The sequence below is a fragment of the Mytilus trossulus genome, chromosome 11 (genome assembly GCF_036588685.1).
Source record: "Mytilus trossulus isolate FHL-02 chromosome 11, PNRI_Mtr1.1.1.hap1, whole genome shotgun sequence".
In the NCBI taxonomy this organism is placed as follows: Eukaryota; Metazoa; Mollusca; class Bivalvia; order Mytilida; family Mytilidae; genus Mytilus; species Mytilus trossulus.
In genome coordinates this window covers 22,566,885-22,587,223 of record NC_086383.1, presented here as the reverse complement: position 1 = coordinate 22,587,223, position 20,339 = coordinate 22,566,885, and the positions used below count along the sequence as shown (strand labels likewise).

The 20,339-nt window shown below is 33.3% G+C and overlaps 1 long non-coding RNA gene across 1 annotated transcript; it reads left to right on the top strand.

The window, feature by feature from the left end:
* The first annotated feature begins 13,704 nt into the window (after positions 1–13,704).
* On the top strand, positions 13,705–19,559 carry LOC134690883 (uncharacterized). Its single transcript, XR_010102044.1, has 3 exons — positions 13,705–14,003; positions 15,265–15,368; positions 17,107–19,559. It is a non-coding gene; the product is annotated as an uncharacterized LOC134690883 (long non-coding RNA).
* The last annotated feature ends 780 nt before the right edge of the window (positions 19,560–20,339 follow it).

Genomic DNA, 20,339 nt, shown 5'->3' with positions numbered 1-20,339 from the left:
TAGAGATAATAACAAGGTCACTTTAAAATTTCTGATTCAGCTTTAAATATTGTAAAATAAAAATGAACGGAGATTCAGACTGATTTTTTACTGTACTAGGTTATTTATGATGTTAATGCATCTTTAGCAATATTAACAAAACTACAGATCTGTATGTCTTATGATCAGTTATATCAAATTATGTGATAAATATCGTTGGTTTTATTGTTATTTAACTAAATACACAAGTTTCCCATTTATACTTTGAAACTCTTGGGATTTGTAGACAGAACGTTAACTCATAATTTATATAGCACGATTTTTAAGAGGCTTCCAGTTTCTAAGCTGGCTTATTCTGCAGTATTTTAAGTAAAAATTCACAGAATTTCAATACCACCCCTCTCTCTCTCTCCCCTTTCTCCCCAAAGAAAATTTAAGTATCTCAGGTCGTTTCCTTTGATAGGACAAACACATAAACATCGCTTCAGAAATTGTTCAGAAAATGTCAAATTTAGGACATTTATATATATATAACGAAATTGAGCTATTATCTGCGAAAAAAACTGAGTGACAGATACAATAGACATATTCACAACTTTCTTTTCACTTTTAGTGAATTATACTTGCGCTTGTGTATTGTCATTATTGGGACTCTGTTCCTTGTGTTGTTTGTTGAAAATAGTATCCATATCAACATTGCTTGCGATGACCTTTTTGGTTTTGTGCTGTTGGGTTTCTGGCTGAATTACTTTCACTCTCATATATTTATACTTTGACTCACAACAACAATTCTTCTGAAGATCTGCGTTTACCGCAGAATTTACGTTGAACCCGTGTTTATGTTACTCTTTTTTGTCATTTCTTGAATATTTCATTTTACGGTTGGACTAAATGTTGTCTATATGACGTAAACATTTATCTTCTACATTAAGAAAACCTGTTTAAATTTTTATGTCAACCGATATAAATTTACAACTTAAAATGTGGTGTACAAAATAAACAATTACATTTTTGTGGAACTAAGTCAGGGAAAACAGTTCACTGTCTTCTTTTATACAAAAAGATTAAAGTTTATCTTGATCAAACTGTACCCATGATTTTTTTAAGTAATGCATGAAGTACCAAGCAAACTTTTAGATCGGTGACTTGAAAGGAAGAAAAATACACAGATCATTTAGGCAAATTTTAGATAAATACAAAAAAGAGATGTGGTAGGATTAAATTAGTTTTTATTAATTCGATGAACTGCATATTTTTGTAAAATCAGAAACAGGTAAAATTATAAATCCCCCCAAGAAAAACATAAAAAAAAGCCCCCCCCCCCTTTTATGCTTTAATGGACTTGAGATGTAGACCGTAGAACTAGACTAGAGATGTAGTAGATATTTTTTTAATTGATTCGATGTACTGCATGTAAATTATAAATCAACCCCCGCCCCCTCCCCCCCGCCCCCTCCCCCCGCCCTTAACGACTTTTTAAGTCGTGATATAGCACGCACACGAAAACAATTACGAGACAACCGACGTGTTGAAGATCAAAGAGGTTCCTTAAAACAAATTGTTTTAAAGTTTTAAAGTATAGTCTATACATACATACCTACCTTTTGTCTTTTCATCTTCTATGTTTTACCGCTGTCTGACCTTGTAGTCTTCTTGAAATCGTATGCAAATCTTTCAGTTTTCGAACGAGCTCCCGTGAATCCAGAAAATTACGATCAGCTATCTATTCGGTTTTTTTTTTAATATATTTCAAAAATGTATGTAAAGATCAAGAATAAAGACTTGATGTTGGTTTTAACTGTAACCATGAATTGTTTAATTGATAAAGGGGCAATATTTACAGAAACAAGTGCGTACTATACTCACTTCCAACGGGAGTCTAAAGCTACAACCGAATGTAGGTTATAACCTAACACGGTACAGTAACCGGCTATATTCTGGTTTGAGTTATTTTACATTTGTGATTTCTAGCTGACCATGCGGTATGGGCGTTTTTCATTGTTGAAGGCCGTGCGGTGACCTATATTTGTTTTATTTTCTGTGTCATTGGGTCTCTTGTGAAGTGTTGTCTCGATGGCTATCGCACTACATCGATCTTCTTTTTTTTATATGTATACAAATTACTTAAACGGCATCTAAACAAAAGTCATCCGACCTCGACACAGATTTTATGGCCAGATCCACGAGAAGATTCATGGTGACCATATTTCTATATAAGGAAGTTGGATTCGGTCACTATAGGGGTTATTTCGCATATGATGAAAAAAATCATGATATTCATGATCATGATAGAATAATACATTTTTGCAGTCGTATAAAGAGGTTAAATAACAAAAATGAAGATTTCAGTCATTTATATAAATTGCAACTATTGATCTATTGATAATTTTCACTTCGTTCTTTATTTGTCTTGTCAAATTATACGTGTTTAATGGCGATTATCCATAATAATGGAATTATATCCGCACATTTAGATTTAACACAGTTCGTAGCCAATAATTTTTAAGGGGGTTACATCTACTCGTTAATAGTCGTTGTTCCAAAAAAAATTCAAATTTAACAGTCACAGTTCAAAAAATACGTCGACTTGAAATGAGCTTATTCATTTTCAAAGCCTGGGATTCCCTAGACCCCTCTTTTTTGGCTACTGGTCTTTTAAATATATACTAGTATAAATGTATCTGTTGGTTCAAGGTTTAACCGTCTTAGATTTTGAGTTAAGATAGGTCCTTTTCAATATAAAAAATATATTATGAAATCATGATCACTTAAACAAGTTATTTTATTCGGATTATGTGATATTCAAGTTACAAATTTACTAAATAAGTTATTTAGCTATAAGCGATTGGGGACGGGAGTGTTTATTTTACGGTACTTTGGTATATTTAAGAATACAAGAATATGTGAGATCGATGTCGTTGACAAATAAACCGAGAAAAAAATAGCAATACATGTAACAACCAGAGGATAACCGAATAAAGTAATACTGTGGTATCTGATATAAATTAAGAAGACAAGGAGCACATACAATACGGACAGCAATACCTGTCCTTTTCTAGATTTGAATATTTCACTACACTAAACGACAAAATAGACAATTTTTCGTACCAAATTGTCATGTTTCCCTTTGATTTTCCTTAAGCCCCTTTCTCCTGTGTACATGCATATTTCACAACTTGATAACCATGATCGTTACTGTAGTCCCGTTTAAGTTTCGATGAACTGTTATTTATGCAATTACTGTCCGATAAATTTTGAAGGCCGTTGGATGTGTAATTTTTTCAATCTCGCACATCCTTAATGTGCATTTCCTATAAGTCAGGTTTATGTCTGTCATGTTTTGTTACAATTCATGCCGTTAATTTTTTCTTTTGAATTGTTTTACATCTTTCATGTTGGGGACTAATATAACCGACCATATGGTATGGTTTGGTTATTGTTGAAGGCTGTCCGGTTGCCTATAATTGCATACATTCAATTTTTATCTTTTAGAGTACACGTGACTGAGCTTTTGGCTTTATCTTGATACAGAAATAATCAGGCAGTGATATACGCAGTTGTTTAACTTGAATATATTTTTTTATTTCGAGAATCCTGATGTCGAGGTTAACGGGTTTTAATGCGACCTTAGTGGAAAAAAGGAGATATTTTTCAAGTGAAAAGCATACTATACACTAATGACATATTTTAATATTAATGCAAATTGAACAAGTTTGTTTGGAATTGAAACGACTGAACGTGAAAATGTATGGACAGCAAAGCTTCGATTGTCTCCCTGTTTAAAAAGCTCCTTATTAATGTACACAAATACACCATAATGTTTAACAACAATAAACCTATCCAATCGGTGAATTGACCAGTTGATTCATCATTTAAATGACGATATAAAATTATGAAATATGAATGCCGATATGAAACCACTTCTCCAGAGAACAAATGGCATATAGCAGTTAGCAACTTTCATGATATCAACGGCCTTCAAAAATAAGCAAAGCTATACTGCACACATAGCTACATAAAAGGCCTGATACGACAAATATAAAACAATGCAAACAAGTGAAACCTTTAATTATTTGTTCTCTCGCAGTTTTCGAGATATAGAAATTGGTATTCGGCGGCGGTGGTGGTAATGGGGTAAACTATTTTTATGAAACATATATAATTTAGCAGGAAGAAGACATGGATGCTTCATATCTTGTAAACAGATACATTATGTTACGAAGTCATTTGTCATGTGTCCATACATTTTCCTAGACATATTTTTTCATGGTTCAGCAACTACTTAATAGTTAAGAGTTGTCATGTAAATTTCTCATTTACGGTATCCTGAGAAAAAGAAGAATTATAATTGGTATATGTTTTCCTTACAATGTCTATACGTCCGTCAGGTGGGTGTGGGCGCAGGACATATTAGCGAAAAAAATTGAACTACAAGGAGACAATAGAGCCCATTTTAGCGCGGGATTAATCCGTTCACCTGTATTTTCGATAGTCCATTTTAGCGAAAACTTACTTACCTGGTTAAATTATACTCGCTTAGCTTTGGCCAGAAGTTCAGTGTAATTCAAAGTGAACTAATAATGGATCTGAGTCGTTCCATGCCATTATAATGGACAACTTTATAGTTATCATCCAGCTATATACTTTTTTTAATATACTTTTATCAAATTGCAAGGAATAGTATATATAAAAATACGAAGTTTAGACAAAATTTAATATGCACCACATTAATCTAGACAAGATAAAGAGAAAGAACAGTTCATAATGCAATTCAACAATCTTGTACATGGGGTATATCCGGAGCCTATTATTTACGTTCTCTAGGATATAAATTCCAGGCTAGAACGAACTTTTAACATTTGATTAAATCTTTAAGACTTTTAGTGCTGTATTTTAAAAGACATCATATATTCTATATTTTTTCGCTAAAATGGGTAAAAAACCAGGCGCTAAAATGGGTTCTACTTTGGCGCTAAAACGTCCGATTTTTCTCTCTCAAATTTCCTTTCAATGCGCTGAAATGTCCTCCGCCGATGTTCGTCAGAGTTCACCTGACCTCGAACTGTGTGTGCCGTCTTGTTTAAAATAGAAACTAAAATTTAACTAGTTAGAAGAAGATCAGTCTATTTTTTTAACAGTGGGTGAACCGGTTCAATAGTTATCTACCTTCCAAGTTAATATCACCAGTGTTTGATGCGTTTGTCGTCATGATAACTTTGACTACTGCAGTAAATGCATATACAACATATATTTTGATAAATAGTGAAAGAGGGAAATAACAATGCGATAGAGTTATCAAAAAAGAATATATTTTCACTCGACATTTCAAACGATCAGATATTATATGTTTTTTTTTGTAGTTTTGTATAAAATCGTTAAAAAAATTCTAACACTAACCAATGGACCACTACCTGTATATGTGTCATAGAAACAATACTATATATAATAGAGTCAAGTTGTCGTAGGTTTGTCACTGGCTCATGCAGACGTAGCTTCTAATATAATTATTTATGTGACTGCATCCTACATTAATTTGCAAGATCCTCTACGATAGATAATTCAGCTGATTTTTGATATTCCATATTCATGCCTTATATATTATACATGTATTTCCCGTGCCTCAGGTAGATATGAAGATTTGTTCAACAAAGATTAGAATATTCATATTTCACGAGCTAGGGCTCATGTTTTTTGTTACGACGCTAGATAAAAACAGACGAGAAAATGTAACACTCGGCAACCAAAAGCTTGATTTTTGTCGAGCCTAAGTGCTCGAGTGGTCTAGCGCAAGGCGATTTGGTACCACGATATCTCTTTAGCATATCAGTTCGAATCCCAGCCAGGGAAGAATAAAAATTTGCATTCGCTTTGCAGGTCTAAAATTGTTGGGGTGTTATTTAGACGAATTATAATTTTATATATTGGAATTGATTACGGTTAGTTTTTCCTGACATTTTTTACTATATGAAAAAGAAGATGTGGTATCATTGCCAATAAGACAACTATCCACAAAGACCAAAATGACACAAACATTAATTACTTAAGGTCACCGATCGGCCTTCAACAATGAGCAAATCCCATACCGCATAGTCAGCTATAAAAGGCCCCGATAAGACAATGTAAAACAATTCAAACGAGAAAACTAACGGCCTTATTTATGTAAAAAAAAAAATGGACGAAAAACAAATATGTAACACATAAACAAACGACAACCACTGAATTACAGGCTCCTGACTTGGGATAGGCACATACATAAATAATGTGGCGGGGTTAAACATGTTAGCATATATTGGTCTTTCTTAACCTTCTCCTATCATTAAGTAAAACCCATGCTTAGATCGTGCTGATCTAATATTTTAGGAAAAGGGAGGTTGGGCGTGTAAAGCCAACATTGGAAGTGATACTTGTAAAAAAAGTCTATGTATTAATACATTTATTAATTTCGAAGCTCAATAAGGGAGGCCCCGGTCCCCTGCTCTCTAAATCCGACGTTAATGCTTAAAGGGAAAGACTTGTAGAGAAATGCTAACGCTTTTAAATTTACATTAATAAAAGGGTATATAACAATTAATGCTAGGACTATTATACTAACAAAAAGTACTAGTGTAAAACCATTCAAAGGGAAAAACCAACGGTCTAATCCAGAGGCGGATTTAGGAGGGGGTCCGGTTTGGTTGCTTATATAGGGAATCACTGAAGCGTGACTGGAGCGGGCCCTCTCTTAGGTCAGTCAGTGGGCCCCCACTTATGGAAAATTCTGGATCTGCCACTGTTAAATTTATATATAAAACGAGAAAAGAGAAACAATTATGAACCACATAAAAAGACGGCAACCATTTTATTCCTTACGATACGGTTTCGGTTTTTTTCGTTGTTGAAGGTTCTTTACATAATAAATTTCAATTGCCGGCTTTCTCATAGGCAATCACATCACATCTTTATTTTTTTATATTAATGTTAAAAAAAATCATTATTCTAAAATCTACAAAAGATGACAAATACATATAGTATGGTGCACTGTACAAAGAATATTCATTATATACAGATATAGGAAAGGTATCTTTTCGGAAATGTTTAATCTATATTACTTTCTATTTTTAAACAGTTAAAATGTGGAATGCCTGTAAGATGTGGTTATCGATACATCTGATCTTTGGTATTGTTGCAATTGGTGTGGTCGTAAACTAGTTCAGATTAAAATTGCAGTGACTTGATACATCGAAAGTTCAACCTTGGGTAATTAACCCAGCCTGTTTCACTTGATAAAAATCATAAATAATGAAAACAAATGTGTCTAATTTTAAGCGGTGCTTTACTTTTGCGCCAATCGCATTTTATTTGCCCCAAAATAATCTTTCATTTACGACACAACCTAGATTTCATTTGCGCCAAACTAAAACTTTTTATTTGCGCCAATAATATAAGTAAATTTATTAAAAAAAAATATACTTTTATTCAAGAGAGACTTTCAATAGTAACTTGAAAACAAAGTTTTTGATTGTATATCAAAATCAAATACTAGTAATGCTATTATCATATAAATTAAAAACATGATCTGTGACAAACATCAAAACACAAATCCGTCATCTTAACCATATTCACCCCGTATTTTCAAATAACCTCGAAACGCATAAATTCGGACGTTAACGCGTTCGAATCAAACACCGCGTACCAATGGGTTCAGATAGTGAAGAGTGCATATTTAACAAATAATACCTGTATGACTATTTCAATAGTTTATTTTACAATGTTATGTAAAATACTGTATGTTGTATCAATCATATATGTTATGTGTATATGCCCCCCTGGGGACCTAATTTGGAAAATAAAATTTATCTTATCTTATCTTATCTTATAACTTAAAAAAAAAATCAAATCTATTTTTCGGATATTTTGCTCCAATATATTCTTTGTCATAATACTCAATTCTAACTACAACTAGTACAAAGGTTTTCAAATATGTCACATTTTATAGTCAAACATTAAAAAAACAATGCCACTGATTAAAGCAGGCTAGGTATTTTTATAATATTTTAAACCTACTGTTTACTAGTATCGTGTCTCATAGTTTTTAAAACATACATTTTTGAAAATTTCATTGTTCAAAAGTACCATACTTATAAAGATCGTGGGTTAAAACGGTACCTAAAAAAACAGAAAATACACGTTTTAAAGTGTCTTTATTTTCATGCTGTGTACGGTTCTTCGTCATTACACTTTTTTATACTACGCTTCGTTGCTGCAAATTTTCAATGAATTTTGCAATTGCATGTGTTAAAGTATGCTTTGAACTTTGGTTTTCCCGTTTGAATTGTATTACACTAGTAATTTTTGGGCCCTTTATAGCTTGTTTTTCGTTGTGAACCAAGGCTCCGTGTTGAAGGTCGTACATTGACCTATAATGGTTTACTTTTGTTATTTGGATGGAGAATTGTCTCATTGGCACTAACACCATATCTTCCTATGTCTATTTGATATGATGTTAACTAATATTCAGGTTTAAACAAATAATTTACAACCATTTCATGCGTACAGCAACCTATAATATCCGTTGTGTTGTTGAAACACTCTTGAGAGTATATTGTACTTGGCACTTTTTTTAAAACGTCCACTTTACAACAAATAGTCACACTCAATGTACTGTTGCACCACTATCCCAGGTTCGGGGAGGGTTGGATGCCCGCTAACATGTTCAACATTGCCAAATTCTGTATGTGCCTGCATGTCCGAAGTCAGAAGCATGTAATTCAGTGGTTATAGATATTTGTTTTTCGTTCGTTTTTTTTTTTGCATAAATAAGGCCATTAGTTTTCTCTTTAGTATTGACTTACAGTTGTCATTTCGGGAACTTGAATACATTTAGCTGACTTTGTGGTATGGGCTTTGCTCTTTTTACTGTGTGCCGAAATCTAACGGATTTGTTGTTCTGTATATTATAAGCATCTTTTAAAAAGTCTATATCCATCAATATGAATTTCATTCAAATATTGACTTATGCGTTTTATACCGTCTTATCTTCATGAAGAAAAAAAAACACACACAAAAATAATCTGATGAACCAACGATCTGGAAGTGTTCTCTAGGAGATGGATATCGAGAACCCCGACAAACTCAGTGGTCTTGATTTTTCGATCCCCGGAATGGTTCAGTCCGGTTGAACGATCATTCGAAAAAAAAGTGTGGAACATGTAGTATTTCTGGTGAAATGCAAAATTCTATTACCAATGTCAGTATCTATCAGCATTTAGAAACACAAAAACTTTTTGATTTTCTTAACATTTGCCATTTTTAAATTGTCAGCATATATATAAGAGCGTTAAAATATATAGCCCATGCACGTTCCTTCATATTTATACTCAAATTAAGAAATAGGATAAACATAAGAAATGGATTAAATCATGCACGTGTAGTTAGAATGATTGCTTTTTTCCTAGCGTCCTATAGTTTTATACATGTACTTTAATAATTGCCAACAAATACGGTTTAAACGTCATATGATCAAATTTGATCGGGATGAGATGGTGGTGGTAGGGGGGTTTGACTGGCCCTTCAAAATGCCACTTGTTGGGTCAACAAAGAGTTGTTGTAGTGATTCGATTTCTTTTAACATGCAAATGGCAGGGCAGTCTCAATGCGTGTCATCGGAGTGAATGTGAACGTGTTGGCTAATTAAGACAATCATCATAGCCAAACGAACACCCAATTTCAGCACAGGTTGTACTGTCGGTCGGAAGAAGACCAAGGGGACCATATTTTTATACCCCAGTTACACATGGCGTCGTCGGTATATAACTGATACAATTGGACAGAGCAGCAATCATCTACATAACCTTATATTTTTGCGTTGTTGTATCGTTCATGAATGTTTTTATAGTTATCAATAAACAATGAAGCGGTTTAAAGTTGGTACTGGTGAAACTGTCCTGAAAAATTTCTGGAGCCCCATGTGTTAATGACACTCGTATTGATAATACATGATTGTTGTTTGCTTATGGTTCATTTGCAAATAGCTCATGAATGTCCAGGAGTAATGTCGCGGAAGTTTGGACTGGCACTGGATAAAATAAAGTACATTGGAAAAGGACAAAAATGTTGCCTTGCAACAGGCGATATACGGACCCCTCGTAGAGTTTTTGCAAGGGTTCGTAAAGTGTAGAGAGAGTGGTGCTCTCTGTTTATGAGACATTGCATCTTATATTCCCATTCTGACTGGACGTGGTAGCGTTTACATACCACACAGCTCAACAGATGTACCACTTCGGAGAGGGTTTACCTCCGTTCGGAAAAATACCAAAGTGACCATAACTATTCCCCAGTCAGCCTTTTGGATCACACGTACATACTTGTATTGCGCTTGGGTAAATCATGTTTGCAAGTCCATCATCTACTTAAACTATAACAATAGTGTTAAACACAAGATGAACCTCGTCATGAAAACCTGAAAATGCATGAAATACTTGTCACTGGATGAAATACATGTGACAATCAAGCAATCTCTACTAAATCCGCTCAACATGTACAAACGGGATTTTTGGTTGAGGGGATTTCTCTAAGCAAGTATATATTTAGTTTCAAAGTTTTAAAGCGGTTATAATAGATTGTTCCGCGTATACCCGAATCCCAAACGATAATCACAAATTAATTGTTTGCATAATATTCTTTCTGCTGTAGGTCTACATGTAGCTCCAAGTTTATGACGTCTATAAGGGTAACGAGAGCTAGAGGAACGACTTGCGCTATCTTTTTTTCTTAAAATGAAAAAAAAATCCTGGGTGAAATCTAATTCCAAACTGCGTTGACTGATGGCAATATATTACGATGTTGAGCATCATCCTGTGGTCCTATAACACTACTGCGGGTGAATTTAACGATTTCTATTGTACACAAAAACCTGTGCAGGTATAGCATACCGGTGTGTGGAGTAAAATTATGCACAAGGCTCCGAGTGTGGTCTGTAATGACATTCATGAAGATTGCTGTCGATTGCCGCTATCGCTGTATAAGCATTTTGTGCCACCCTCAACGTAGTTGTCAACAATATTCTATTGTCAAATAAAAGGTATTTAGTGCATAGATTTCACAAAGGATAAGCATATATTTGTGCACTTACAGCATGTGCAGAAAGTGCAAATACAAATGTGCAGGAATATGTATTAAGAATATCAAACAGGAGAAAAAGGAGTCACATGTTACCTATATACCAGTACATTAGAGGGAGTACTTTTCTGACTATTTGAAAGGCTGAATTGTCAATCGAGGAAGACAATTTCATACCTCAGGAATTGCAATGCAAATTTGTTTTGAAACTTTACATGACTGTGTATAGCTTGACCTATACGTTTGTGTACCATGCACGTTCATGCTGCATTCATACTACGCTCTCAGCAATAACGTCAATAGCATGTACCATATAACTACTGTTGTATTCCTTCTATTATTCATTTATACGTAGATTTCTCGGAAACAGTAATGCCATCATAATCTACCAGGACTCATGTGCGTGGTAGTAGGGATAGAAGTAGAGGCAGATGTTGACCTCTGGTCTATTCCTGCATGATCCAGTAGACAGGTCGACTGACCAATCCAACCTATATTAATTGCCGGTCCGTTAAAATTAAATGACGATGTTTTTAGTGAACGACAGTGGGTCGTAATATGAACGTAGTCAGTTCGTAAGAAGAGCGTGATGAGATGGCATGAGCGTACTATAATCGTACTATAAACTTGAACAGCGTGGTATGAACGTGGAACAGTCGAAGTAGAAGCGTGGTTGGGTCGCAATGATAACATGATGGTCGTAGTAAGGTCGTAACATAGTCGCTGTGAAATCGTAGCGAAGTCTCTTCGACAATAATCGTGCTTTTGCTACGCTCTCGCTACGATAGTGATCTTACCACGACCTAACTTCACTCTCCCTATTATTTCTACCGCGCCCTGATTTCGCTACGACCGCATCACGATTGTTTGGAACATGTTCGAAGTTGGTCCTCGCTCAGCATGATCAAAAAGACTTCATGGTCACCACAAACATATTCCACGACTTTACTTTCATCTACACGATTGCACTACGATCGTCAAAATTTGCATTTGAGATCATAGTGCGACCGTGACCAAGTGCGACGGGGGTATAAACCACATAACCTCCTCTCATGTATAATACAAATTTAACAATTCTATTATTACGTATATGTTAATATTTTATGCGGTTTTATCACGATTTCAGTTCAGACTATCACAGGCACTTGTTTCAGAGTGTATATATATATATATATAAGTACGTCTGAGTCAGTGACAACCCTACAACAGATGTATCCATCGGATCGCCATCAATGATGGTGATACATGGCTGTGTACATAATGTATATACAACTCGTCTAAACATCAACCCAACAATACATTGTTGGGTTGATGTTTAGACGAGTTATATATATATATATATATATATATTTGCGAAAGCAAATTTACAGATCTAACATTGTTGGGTTGATGTTAAGACGAGTTATATATATATAGAGGGATATATAAATTATTTTTGTTCCCAGACACCAATGAAAACCATCAAACCCAACTTTTACTTTCAATCTCGGAGGGGGTAACTTTCTATGTAATGAGTGGTAGGGATGATCCCCTGGAATATTTCACTTTTTCAATGCTCCATCGGCATGGTATATGAAAGGGTGAGAAATTAAATTCAGATTAAATATATCAATAGATTGATATTTTTACTTGCTTGATTATATCATAAGTATCTAAAACTAATCAGATGTCCTTATTTTTTTGTGATGCGGTTAAATAACAGTCGTAAATGCATCAACTATTTGTCAAACCATTTAAACATTTTAACATGTTAAACTCTATTTAATTAGACCTATGTGGTATTTCCGCTAATGCTAGATACAGATGCTATAAATCTCATCATTTTGACATTTGCACCTACTAAACATTCAAAGGTTAGTTTACATGAAACATGATAACAATTATTTAAAGAAATTTCATAGTGTCAGCTATGAGATGGAACGGCAATGTACAAATGTCACTTTTGATCAGTTTTTTATTAATATAAAACTCAGTGAAAGTGTTTCTCTCGGGAGTGTTACTATACTTATCTGACCAAACATCTTATATTGTCTTTTGAAATTAAAATTTCTTTTTTAATGAAAGATATAAAAGGGGCAAATAGAGGAGAGTGTTTATTTATATTCCAACTGCTTTGCTTCTAAACAAGTACGTGAAGATAAGCGGGACCCAAAAACAAATTATAAATTCTCATGTTCCAGAAGATTTTCATTGATATATTACAAGGTATATATTTCTAATAAACAAAGGTTGGGTACTTGATGTATCAGCTGCTCACCCCTACCAAAAAATCTTTAAGCCCCCCTCCCGAGCTTTCAATATAGACTTTTTTTTCAAGTAAAGTTTTGTCCATTCTGTTGATGTTATTAAACCACTCCCAAAAGTTGAGGTTACGTTACATAAAACCTTGCAGTTTAAAGAAAAGAAGTTAATATCATGATATTATGAATTTCGTTTACAATGTACATATTTTTTCTTTCAACATTCGTATAATATTTCGAAAATAAGGACCACCGTATGTTCATAATGGTTATATCCAGTGGGTAATACACATGCTGGTTCTTTTCTTTTTCTTATCATATTTTATTGCTAGAGATGGTAATTGGTGGTATATCCTTCTAATGTTACCTCTTTGATTGACCCAATTCTCGGAAGGAAGTATTATATTGAATACACCGTATGGTTAACCGTTATCATGTTTATTCTTACATCAGTAGAACTTTCGCGGTACAATAATAATTTGGGATTATTGTGTGGCCAGTAATGGATTATGTCGCGTGTTTTGTAATACACGCATTACTGCAAAGTGAAACGAGGTCATTCTGTTGTGTACTTTGGTCAAAGGAAGAGAAAGATGGAGTCCCTTATAAAAAGAAAATGAGACTGATGGGATTTCGTTTTAAAGGAAGAAGAGTCTGAAGCTAACGTGTATACCTACGAGAGTTCTGGTAAGATATAATTTTTAATCCATAGAAAATATGAAGAGAAAAAAAAACCAAATTGTGTTATTTAAAGTATGATTTAATATGATTAGGCAGCAACCATTTGATTTTCTAGGGGGGGGGGGGGGGCTATGGATTTTTTTCTGGACAAACTTTTTTTCATCTGCGGGGAAAAACTATCTATTTCTTTCACGACAAGTCGAAAACAATTCTTTTCTTTCAGTTTTAGCAGTACATATAGTGGCAGCTAAGGGTGAAACAAGCATTTTTTTTCTCAGAATCAAAAACAAATTATTTTTTTCCTAAAACTTTTTTTTCCAAAAAAAATCCATAGCCACGAATAAAGTGTCTGAGGCCTATTTAACATTCAAAAAGGATATTTCTTTTTAAACTTTACATTTACTTAGCATGATGACTTAGTACAATAAGTGCCAATTTTTATTAATGTTTTATGGAATGTTATATATATATATATATATAAGTGTATATATCTACGGAAATATGTTATTTGCAATTGTATTAAGAATTCAGTCAAAACTAAAAGAAAATATTTGTTTACATGGTTAAGTAATTTATTTACCATAATAAGGATCGATACAGTCAGTAACCATACTTGTACTCAGTTAAAATGTGATAATTTCTAAAGCTTACTGCCATTTATGTGCCAGTTTTTTTGTGCAATTTTATATCTCTCTGATGCTCAAATGAAAAGTGGTCAGTATGATGAGTACAGATATAATAAGCATAATTGTGGGTGACATAGTATTTATAACTTTATATATTTCCACTGCCTATCCTAATTGGTTATGTGTACTTCAAAGCAACTTAAAGAATATAAATTTTCAATGTCAAGATATTTTGCTAGCTCTTTATATTTTGAATTGTATATGTGTTGTTATGACATTCTATCTCATATAGGGGCGAGTTGTTTTTGGAAAGCTTATTGAAAATGCTTCCTATTAATTACTCTCATTTATAATGAAGTAATAATGTGATGCAGTCTTACGATTTTTTTTCAGTTTAATTTATATTTAAAAACATATAAACGGTAAAAATAGACAATACCTGCTTTATATGCTTAGATATGGTCCAAATATAAAATTAGAAGATGTGGTATGATTGCATATTGGCAAAGTCAAATATGTGTGAAAATCCCGTTTTTTCAATACTTTTTTAAAGAAAAAAATATATACAATTACTTGTTGTATGCACTGTTCTAACTTTTTGTGAAACTCTGTTTAAAACTGTGTAATTTGTATTAAAACAGACGAATCACCAAAGAAAAAGAATAACTCAAAGTTCTGGTGGCTTGGGTGCAGTGAATTCGAAATATCAACAGCGACCCTCAAATACAGAATATGAAAGAAAAAGGTGAGGTTACAAAATTTTATTTGCAAACTTACTTTATAACTTCCAGGTATCACTGCTAACAGTCAGGGGAATTACTTAAATGATCAAATTGTATTGTAGCTTTTTATAAAAATATATCACACCAGGCGGAAACCCAGTTGAAATCGAAGCTCTTTGTTAGAGAAGGCGATAAATGCTTACTGCAATGTTAACTATAGTAACACAATTTTTAAAAATTAATATAGAAACAAACACAACGACAATTTTCTTCTCAATAACGAAGTGTTTTATTTTAAAAACACCATTTCATTAGTTTTTAATTCATCTACATATCAATGCAGACCCAATGCTGCAGAACAATTCGATATCAAGTCGACGACATAGGAATGCATAACCTCCAATTTTTTTTAAATTACCACGGACGGAGAACATATCAATCTATTACTAGTTCAGTAATTTTCGTGTCTGCCTTTCCATTATGTGACTCGAGAAAAAAATCCAAAAAATGGTTTAACAATTGTATCGAAAAGAGGAAATCGAGTGCACCTTTTTAAAGCTCACCTGGCCCTTGGGCCAAGTGAGATGTTCTCATCACTTTGAGTCCGTCGTCCGTCGTCGTCGTCTGTTAACTTTTACAAAAATCTTCTCCTCTTAAACTACTGGGCCAAATTAAACCAAACTTTGCTACAATCATCATTTGGGTATCTTGTTTAAAAAATGTGTCCGGTGACCTGGTCAACTAACCAAGATGGCTACCATGGCTAAAAATAGAACATAGGGATAAAATGCAGTTTTTGACTCATATATCTCAAAAACCAAAGCAAATCTGACATGGGATAAAATTGTTAACCAGGTGAAGATCTATCTGCCCTGAAATTTTAAGATGAATTGGGCAACTCGTTGTTAGGTTTCTGCCCCTGAATTGGTAATTTTAAGGAAATTTTGCCGTTTATGGTTATTATCTTGTATATTATTATCGATAGAGATAAACTGTTACAGCAATAATGTACAGCAAAGTAAAACCTAACTAGAGGCTCTAATGAGCCCCTACGAGGCGTATTGGGTTAGTAAGTTTCATATGGTGTTCATGACGCGTTAATGGCGACGTCATCTATTAATGATGTTGTATTTCATTGTTTATTTTTCAACAAAACGCCGCAGAAAAAGTCCAGCGTCCGATAAATTCGTTATACGGTTAACTACTGACCCCCTACGGATCCATAGAGGGCGAATAAAATTCATAGGGGACTCGGCCTCCGGCCTCATCCCCTATGGATTTTACTAATTAGTTAACCCTCTATGGATCCGTATGGGGTCAGTAGCGAACCATATAACTTATAATGTTGCTATACAATAAAAGGGTTATTGCATGAATATTTGGAAATATTTTCCCTTGTAGAACATATATTGCACTCGCAAGCTCATGCAATATAAAATTCTACTAAGAACAATATATTCCAGAATATTCATGCAATAGCCCTATATTATATGAGATATCTCATATAGTTTATAAGATATCTTATATACTTTATAAGATATCTAATAAAGTATACGAGATATCTGATATATATTTTTAATATAAGAATATATGTCAGTGTGGACGGCAACGACTGTATGTATGATAGCTATGTCTCGCTTTTTCGAAAAAAGTCGAAGGCTCGACAAAAATGCATTTACAAAGAATGGAATTATTCTCACTATTTAAATGATCTTTTCTTTTCTAAAATAGGTCTTTAGCATAATTTATTTTCTTTTTTAGACTTTACTATCTATGAGTACCAACATAATTTTTAAAAAGATCAATGGATTTGGAATCCAGACCAGACAGTCAAGAATATTTACCGCAAATAGAAAATTAGCAAAAGTGACAGCAACACACGTATGTTTCGATTGGTGTGATATATTTTAGACAGGAGTAGCAGACTGTGGTGCATTGATTCCAAAATCTTGACAAAACAACAACTGAACACCTTTCTGTCTCTTTCAAGTAGGATTGTGCTATTTTTTTTAATGCCAGAAATTAATACGGGATAGTTTGAAAGAAGAACTTTCAAAATGACACATATTAGCACAAGGATTCATTGCAATGAGACAATTTCAGATTTTGTGTATTTTCAACTTTTTATTTTTTTATAAACTTTAAATAATTTGATGAACGGCAAGTATTATTTAAATATGAACACGTAAGTCTCATGTGTGGTTCATGTAGTTTTTAACTGCTTTTCGTTTAAAAAGGGGGTTCCCTTCAAAGAAAATTCAATCAAGACATCGAAATAAAATATTGAACTCGATTTCAAATTCATTTTATTTTCCTATTTTTGCCGTGTTTTTATCAAATCTTAGCATATTTTTAAGTGAGAAAAGAAGACTTCTTGATGCTTATAGTGTTCCACACTCAATTTTTAAACATTGTCACATTTCATATGTTATATTCTGGCTTTCAATGTTTTAAGTATTTTTTGTTTGTTGGTGAACGTGCAAATTGTGTTGTGACCAATGTAATTTATTAAGCAGTTTATTAAGCTTGATTTTGTTGTTCTTTAAACAATGAATAACCATTTTTATTAATTTAAAAATAAGGAGAAATTCATCATCTGTTCATCTCTAAGGTTGCTTTTACTCAATGAGATATTACCATTTTTATAGATTAATAATATTTAATATATCAGTATGTCACGTGCAGGTGAAGTCATTTCTTCTTAATGAAACATCATTACTTTCCTCATTTTCATAAAATTATAAATATTTGAAAAAAAAATAAAAAAATTGGAAATTTTGGACCTCATTGACCAATGAGACAGTTGTCCACGAATGGTCAGATGAGGTGAATGCGAGCAATTAAAGACAAACATACGACCTTCAATATTATAAGAAACAGCCATACCGTATATTCATCTATAAAAGGCCCAGATATAAAAAAAATATGAAACAATTCAATTGAAAAAGATAATGGCCTAATGTATTACAATTTACGAAGAACAGTATGGCAGAAATGAACCAACAACAACCACTGAACGACCGCCTCCTGACTTTGGACAGGCACATTGAGAATGTGGAGGGGACAAGTTTGTGAGCGCTCAATCCTCTCCTAGCCTGAGACAGTGGTGTAATAGCATACCCTACGAATAAGCATTTAGATAGTCCAGTATCATTTAAATAACAATAGTTTCAAAATTTCACTTAATTTTGAAATCAAGAGTTAGTAACAAAACAAAAATGGAAAATTTAATACAGATTGAATCACCTGGGTGCAATGTTGACAGATATGTATAATACAAGTGTTGAAATTTAAATTACAATACTTAAATAACCAATTACCACTATTTATCAGTGTTCTGATATATATAAATATATACAAAAAAGTCTTAAAAAGTCCCAAGATGGATGAAAACGCTAGACAATGCTGCTTTTAAAACTCTTTTTGTGTATTTAATTTTTGATTAAAAATCGACCCTTTGCAAAAGTTTAAAAGTCAATGAATCATGGATGGGGGAGGGAAAATAATCATCATGCAAAAGCTAGTACATCTTATGTAATCATCGTTAGTGTTAAGCTTTAAACTGACCAAATCACAAACATCGACCTGTAAACTAACTATGTGCATTTATTGCTCTATTGAATATAACTGTGTAAACCTAATTTTGTGACTGAATTCAGTCATTCTATTTTTTACTTTTGCAGAATTGGTCTATTTTAAACAAATATTTAGTGAATTTGTGTTGACTGAATTCAGTCATCTGTTTTATAGATATTAATACTATTTTATATCATTTGGTGTAATTTAAGTTTTATTTAGTTCAATTTCTTGTAGCTTCTTTCAAGTTTTGTGTGACTGAATTCAGTCAACATTTTGTGAAAATAATGAACAGGATACAGAGTTAATTTCATTTAGCTGTTGTTCTGTTATATGTTGTTTGTATTTAATCTGTAATATCTGTAATCCGAATTCTGTTTCCGAATTTACAGTTTGGGCTTTATTTAAGAAGCAACAAGTACAAATAAGATTTATGTTACTTTCAAATATACTGATTTGATTCTTTGATATAAAGATGAAATCGAGTGACTGAATTCAGTCACTCAAATAATATTAACAATACAATGTTGTTTTTTTTCTTCATATGTTGTAAGTTAACAATACTAATAAAGTATTCATGCAAATATTTCTTTGCCACGGTTGACGTTTTAATACGTTTTAAATAAAACGGAAATGAAAGGATGCACATTGCAAACAATGTTGAATGTTAAATGGTATAATATAATGAATAATATATCTAATAGGTTCAACCCTTGAGATTTGACAAATCAGAATATTGACAAGTTGAAACAGAATGTGTTTTTAGTGTGGGTTGATGTTTGATTGTTGTACATGTTATAATTACATTCAGTTTAGTGTGGGTTGATGTTTGATTGTTGTACATGTTACAATTACATTCAGTTTAGTGTGGGTTGATGTTTGATTGTTGTACATGTTACAATGAGCAAAGCCCATACCGCAGTCAGCTATAAAAGGCCCTGATAAGACAATGTAAAACAATTCAAACGAGAAAACTAACATGTCTGTTTAAGGTTACATCATCAAAATATGTAGGGTAGGTAGGTAGGTCAGTATTTTCTTTTTATTATTTTATCCATTTTATTTTTTGTGCCATGATTTTGAATTGCGTGGTCCAAGTTGTCCATGGGGCGAGAGTTCCCCTATTTATAATGATTGGATTATTTCTTACGACGGCAATAAAATGGCTTAGGGTGGGTGCTCAAAATAGGATCGATCAGGTACCCATTGGGTAGCCATAATCAAACATATATGTTTTTGGCCTTACCGAGAGCACCATTGAAATATATACAAATCACGGATCGGATACGCATCAACTATGTCTATGTAAGACCTAATTTCAACACCCCTAAACAGTGAATATTTTTATCGCAAACAGTAGAATTTTATTACATAATGTGAAATGTGTGGGATTGTGCAGCACGTGTCATCATGACATG